We start from the raw sequence: 7,450 nt of genomic DNA on the forward strand, positions 1-7,450 counted from the left end.
CAATTTAAGAAAAAGGTGCCAAGCTAAGGTGGGGTGCAGATTCAGTGACTTAGGAGGAAACCCTCATACTTTCCTTAATGACAGGCCAAACTATTTAAGCCTTATCTTCTGTAGCACATAAACTGCAAACTTTGCAAAATATGGTGAACCTAGCACTTCAGAAAGTCTTCTTTGGGGCTACAAGGTGGTGATGAGGTAGGTACCAGAAGTCTAAGGGCAATGAAGAATGACTTTAGGGCCCTGGGACGGCTGGTTAAGGGATCGGGAGCACAAACAGTGTTCTCTATCCCACCATTTGCAGGGGTTGACAAGGGGATAAATAGGAGGAGTCAGGAAATTAGCTCCTGGCTCCGAGACTGGTGTATCCAGCAGAACTTTGGCTTTTTGATCATGGGCTCATCTACAGGAAACCAGGCATGCTGGCAACAGGTAGGGGAAGCCTAACCCGAAGGGGAAGAAAGATCCTGGGACAAGAGCAGGGCTCATCTATAGGGCTTTAAACTAGGTTTGAAGGGGGATGGGGATGAAACCAGGATTACAAAAATGGTGCCTGGGAGAAGCGTACCAGTGCTTCTGGGTAAAAGTGTTAGCAAGGTCTTGCAGCCTGTCCCAGTGATGGTGGGGGATGGTGAATTGTGTGACAGCAAAGACATGAGGGGTAGTGATAATTTGGTAGCTACAGTAGTGTCTGAGTATGATCAGGTGAGAATTAGGGCTTGTCCCCCCAAGAAAGTGGCAGGACAATTAGCCCAGCTGAAGTGCATCTATACTAATGCACGCAGCATGGGGAATAAACAGGAGGAGCTGGAGGCCATTGTACAGCAAGGAAACTATTATATAGTTGCCATCACAGAAACGTGGTGGGAGGACATACACAAGTGGAGTGCTGTAATTGATGGCTACCAACTCTTCAAAAAGGATAGACAAGGAAGGAGAGGTGGTGGGGTGGCCCTCTATGTTAGGGGCAGTTTTGAATGTCTGGAACTTAACAGTGTGGATGACAGTGTTGAGTGTGTATGGGTAAGAATTAAGGGGAAGGCCAATAAGGCAGACATCGTGATGGGAATTTGTTATAGACCTCCCAATCAGGATGTAAAAGCCGATGAAGTATTCTATAAGCAGGGGGCAGAGGTCTCACGATCATCTGCCCTTATTCTTGTGGGGGGCTTCAACTTCCCAGACGTCTGCTGGAAATACTACACAGCAGAGAGGGAACAGTCCCAGAGGTTTCTGGAGTGTGTGGAAGACAACTTCCTAACAGAGCTGGTGAAGGAACCAACTAGGGGAAGTGCCCTACTGGACCTACTGTTTGTTAACAGAGAAGGTCTTGTGGGGGATGTAAAGGTTGGAGGTCGCCTTGGGCAGAGTGATCACGAAATGATAGAATTTTCAATTCTTGATCAAGGCGGGGAGCCAGCAGAACTGCCACCTTGGATTTCCGAAGGGCAGACTTTAGCCTCTTTAGGAGCATGGTCGAGAGTGTCCCTTGGGAGGCAGTTTTGAAGAGCAAAGGTGTCCAGGAAGGCTGGGCATACTTCAAGCAGGTGCTCTTAAAAGCGCAGGAGAAGGCCATCCCCTTGTCTCGAAAAACGAGCAGACGGGGAAGAAGATCAGCCTGGCTAAATAGAGAACTTTGGCTGGACCTCAGGAAAAAAAGGAAAGTTTACATTCTCTGGAAAAGGGGGTTGGCAACTTATGAGAACTATCAAGATATAACAAAGCTATGTAGGGGGAAAATGAGAAGGGCCAAAGCTCAATCAGAACTCAGCTTGGCCACTGCAGTTAAAGACAATAAGAAGAGATTCTTTCAGTATATCAATAGAAAAAGGAAGACTAGGGAAAATGTAGGCCCACTGGTGAATGAGACAGGTGCCCTAGTGGTGGAAGACACAGAGAAGGCAGAGTTACTGAATGCCTTCTTTTCTTCGGTCTTCACTGCTAAAGCTGTCCCTCATGAATCCCATACTCTGAAGGCAAAGGGGAAGGTCTGGAGAGAGGAAGATTTTCCCTCAGTTGAGGAGGACCGTGTCAGAGACCACTTGGCCAAGCTGGACATTCACAAGTCCATGGGCCCTGATGGCATGCATCCGCGAGTGCTGAGAGAGCTGGCGGATGTTATTGCTAGACCACTCTCCATCGTCTTTGAACGGTCATGGAAAACAGGAGAGGTGCCTAGGGACTGGAGGAAGGCTGACATCACTCCGATCTTCAAAAAAGGCAAGAAGGAGGACCCAGGGAACTACAGACCAGTTAGTCTCACCTCTGTCCCTGGGAAGGTAATGGAGCGACTCATTCTGGATGTCATCTCCAAACACGTTGAGGAACAGGAAGTTATTGGAAGTGGTCAACATGGATTTACCAAGGGTAGATCGTGCTTGACCAACCTGATAGCTTTCTATGATGTTATAACTGGTTGGCTGGATGAGGGGAGAGTCGTGGATGTCATCTACCTTGACTTTAGCAAGGCTTTTGACACTGTCTCCCATGACATCCTCATTAGGAAGCTGAGGAAGTATGGGCGAGATGAGGTGACAGTGAGGTGGATTGAGAGTTGGCTGCGGGACAGAACTCAGAGGGTTGTGATCAGCGGCACAGAGTCTAGTTGGAGGCCTGTAACCAGTGGTGTCCCCCAGGGGTCAATACTCGGTCCAATTTTGTTTAATATATTCATTAATGACCTGGATGAGGGGACAGAGTGTATCCTCAGCAAGTTTGGTGGGTGGGGTGGCTGACACCCCAGAGGGCCGTGCTGCCATCCAGCGTGACCTGGACAGGCTGGAGAGCTGGGCAGAGAAGAACCTAATGAGGTTCAACAAAAGCAAGTGCAAAGTCCTGCACCTGGGGAGGAAGAATGCTAGGCACCAGTACAGGTTAGGGGTGGACCTGCTGGGAAGTAGCTTGGAGGAGAAGGATCTGGGGGTCGTGGTAGACAGTAAATTATCCATGGCCCAGCAATGTGCCCTTGTTGCCAAAAAGGCCAATGGAATCCTGGGCTGCATAGGGAAGAGTGTGGCCAGTAGGTCGAGGGAGGTCATTCTCCCCCTCTACTCTGCACTGCTGAGGCCACAACTGGAATACTGTGTCCAATTTTGGGGTCCCCAGTTCAAGAGGGACACAGAACTGCTGGAGCGAGTCCAGCGAAGGGCAACTGAGATGATTAAGGGATTGGAGCATCTCCCTTATGAGGAAAGGCTGAGAGAGCTGGGACTCTATCCTGGAGAAGAGAAGGCGGAGGGGAGACCTTATTAATGCTTACAAGTATCTAAAGGGTGGGTTGAAGGAGGATGGAGCCAGGCTCTTTTCAATGGTTCCAAGTAACAGGACGAGGGGCAATGGGCACAAGTTAGAACACAGGAAGTTCCGTTCAAATACACAGAAAAACTTCTTTACAGTGAGGGTGACAGAGCACTGGCACAGGCTGCCCAGGGAGGTTGTGGAGTCCCCTTCTCTGGAGATTTTCAAGACCCGCCTGGATGCAGTCCTGAGTAATGTGGTCTAGGCAATCCTGCTTTAGCAGGGGAGATGATCTCTAGAGGTCCTTTCCAACTCTGAAAATTCTGTGATTCTGTGATACAAAGCAAAACCAGCCTTCTGTTGTCTTGTTGTCTTAAGTCTTGCCTTAAGCAACACTTTCAGGGAGCACAGTTTTAAAAATTCTTGTTCTTGGCCTAATTATCAATATGTGATGTTTTGTGTGAAGCCTACTAGGAGCTTTATGAAGACCCACACTCTCCAAATTACTTCTAGAGGCCTTTCAATATGCTTCAGCTGATGTCTGTCAGCAGGTAAGGGCTTCACAACTTTCCAGTTTGTAAGGTGACCCATAACACTATCTGAATGGCACTATCAACTATATCCTTAACCCCAAGGAATACAAGGTTGTTGTTCATACTGGGGATCAGAAAAACACCAAGGCAAATCTCCAGCTTTACACTATTTGCTAAGTGGCATTAAGTAATATTTTTTTAGGTCAAATTTTTTACCTGTAAATATAAAACTCATCTCTTTAGTACTGCAGTAATTCATGTGGTTCGTATATGTATATATGTGGTTTGTATATGTATATATCTAAGCCTATACAAATTCATATTGAGCTCTAAAATGGTGGTGGAGGACAAAATACAAGCACAAGATGAGATGGGAGGGGGAAATTACAGGAGGCAGTAAAGATGGACTTGCAATTTCATTTTCTTTTAAGTCTTCATTGTTTGGGGGGATGAGGATTCAAATAAAGGAGGCTACTAATGTCTGAATAAAAAGGAATAATGCTCAATTGTGAATTGAGAGGTTCAGGTTGGACATTAGGAAAAATATTCTCACCCCAAGGGTGGTGCAGCACAGAAACAAGTATACAGAGGAGTTTTGGATCACCATCTTCAAGATTTTGAAGACTTCGTAAGGCAAAGTCATGGCAGTTGTGGTCTGAGGTTGGATGAGCTCAGATGTCCTTTCAACCAATTCTTCTATGAGCCAACGGGTAGATCTCACTGGAAATCTGCTAACCTCAAATCTTTCATTCATTTTTTTAATAATTTGCTTTTCTTATATCTTCAAATCCAAGATGGCTTGTAAAATTCTTCCCTAGACAATGCCATTGATTTGTGATCAGAATCACTGGTATTTATTTGTGGGAATAGTTAGTCCAGTCTATTTCACCTCTAGGTGAAACCCTAGAGCTTTATTTGTCAAACACTGAACACTGAAAGAAAGGGTGAAGGGTGAATGAGTCAAATTTCCACCCAGAAGAGTTTTTCTGGGTCAGCTAGTGAATTTTATATGATTTATCAGAAGAATAAGTATCAGAATACAGAAATTCATTAATCAGGATTCATCCCATTAGTCTGACTTGTGGTTTCTTTGCCTTATTTGCTTTAATGTGTAATAAGATGGAGCCCTTAACGAGGCTAGAAAGGAAATCATAGTAATCATTTAAGAAATGGTGTAAACATCAGATTCAGCAAACTGTAAGTATACAGACAAAACTGGGCTATCTGTATCTGTCTTGCATGTGCATTACTGAGAGAACCCTCTGTACCTATGTGTATTTTATTGCAAGCAGCCATAGCAAGGCCTATCACCTCACCGTCCAAAATAGGGCATTCCACCAACAGGAAAATATAGCTTCTTGCACTGCAGTTTTCACTAAATGCTCAATGACTACAAAAAAAAAGGGCCTCGATAGTTCTTCTTTTGAAGTGGAAATCAGTATATGAAACTATACAAATTTTCTGTAAAGAAAATTAACATGGACCCAAACATGACAATCCAAACAATTTATCAGCTAATGTCCATGATTGCTACCAAAGAAACAAACACAAAAATTGCCCCATAATATTTATTTTAGACACAAAGAAGCAGACAAGATACTCCAGATATTTAATATTTTTATTTTCATCAAAATAATTCTTATTTTACTACAAGCAACTGGATCAAAACCTTCATTCTTATCACATTATTATAAACTCAAAAGTTGCATCAGCAACGTAGAAGATATTTGAGATTAGCAGTTTCAAGGAGGGGAGAAATGCCTGCTTTGAAATTATTGCAAAACTGTTAGAAGGGAGAGAAAAGACACCTTGAAACAGCAAAGAGGAGCAATACTGTTTTGGAATTTTAGGATAAAGCTCAAAATGCAAAAAATTGAGGCAAATCCTGAAAGCAGCATGTTCATGCAGAATATTACAGCAAAACTATTTTGCCTTTCTGTGACCGTAGTCATTGCTGTTTCCAAGTCTAAGCTAGATTGCATTGACCCAGCTCAAATGTTAGTCTAGTGCCTCCTATTACTTCATCATCTGAGGTTCACATGGACACAGCTCATGTGTATATGTCCTAATGGAAGACGATAGGTATTCCACACTTATGTATTAAATTCAATATTTCCAGCTTCTGGTGTGCCCATTGTATCTGCTGACTTTTCCCACCTCAAATTTTTTTCTGTAGCTGTTTATCCTCCAGATCAAATAAATTATGCTAAAAATGGTCAGCACCATTCATGCTCAACAAAAAGATTATGCAAAGTTGAGTGGGGAATCACTGACTATTGGTAAAATATTCTGCTCCCTTTTTTATAAGGTCTTTTTCCAGGATTAAAAATATGCAAGTCACCCCAGAAAACTGGAAGCTAAATTCCAATAGCAATCAGTAAAACATTTTTTAAAGTGAGAGTGGTGAAACACTGGAACAGGCTGCGCAGAGAGATGGTACATGCCCCATCCTTGGCAACAATCAACGTCAGGTTGTACGGGGCTCTGAGCAACCTGACCTGGAAGATGTCCGGGCTTATTGCAGGGTGGGTGGACTAGATGACCTTTAAAGGTCCGTTCCAACCCAAAACATTCTATGATTCTCTTATTTAAATTAGGCAACTCCAACAACAGGAAATCACACAATTCTGATGGTGTTCTGTACGTGAGTTCCGTGCAACAAGTTTGAAAGCTAACAGAATGTAATTTTACAAAAGAAGGCACTTCCTTAAAAATATCTGCTCCTGGATTTTTTCTTTTCTTTTTATGGAGAGCAGATAGAGAAATCTATAAAGGTCTAGCACTGTTAACTGAGTTCTGGTCTGCCTCCTGCAATGTCAATATGTTGTTTTGAGTTCCAAGACCAAAATTCTCATTATGGTTTATAGCAATGAAGAAGAACACAAAATAAGAACCAAGGCTTACACAGCTTATATTTCAAACTAGCTTTTTAAATATTTTATTATTATTATTATGTCATAAAGAGGAGTCCTTTTGTAGAAGAAATGGCTATATGTGGCTCCATCTTAATTGTATTTCTGTGGGTTTTCAAACTAGTGAAAAGACTAGTATACTTGGAGGCAGGTGGAGGAGGCGGAAGCCAACAATTCTCCACTTCCTGCTATTTCCTATTCACTATGAAAGAAAATTCATCTACTATTACAGCAGCAATCCACAGTTCTGGTTAATGTGCCACTTTGTTCCCATCTCCATAGACCACCAGTACAAATCCCAAAGGTTTTGGGAAGGACTGACAATACTTAAGTGAGCGAGACCAGGCAACACTTTCAACTCAATAAAATGAGTCAACTCAAAAGTATGCAGTTCACTTCCAGAGAGGCAGTCTTCTGACAGTCTTCCATTGGAGCATAAATACACATTCAAGTAAGAGAAAGGGGACATTTAAATAAACACACATAATTGCAAAGATCATACACTCATTACAGCACCTGCAAGAGAGGAGATGTAGGAGATGTTTGCTGTGATATTTCAATACAATCAGAAATCCACTGGATTCAGCTTTTTCATTGTCTGCTTTGATTCTCACAGGGTGATTTGGCTCAAAGTCTAGTGCTACATAATAATCCTTGGTTTCTTAAAAAACAAAGTTTTTGTTTCCAGTCCTGTTGGAAGGAAATGTTTAGACCATGGATTGCTTTCCACGCTCCTGAGAATAAAAAAAAACTTTGAAATGACAGTCCATT

This window comes from Vanellus vanellus, assembly GCF_965231255.1.
Source record: "Vanellus vanellus genome assembly, chromosome: 1".
Lineage (NCBI taxonomy): Eukaryota > Metazoa > Chordata > Aves > Charadriiformes > Charadriidae > Vanellus > Vanellus vanellus.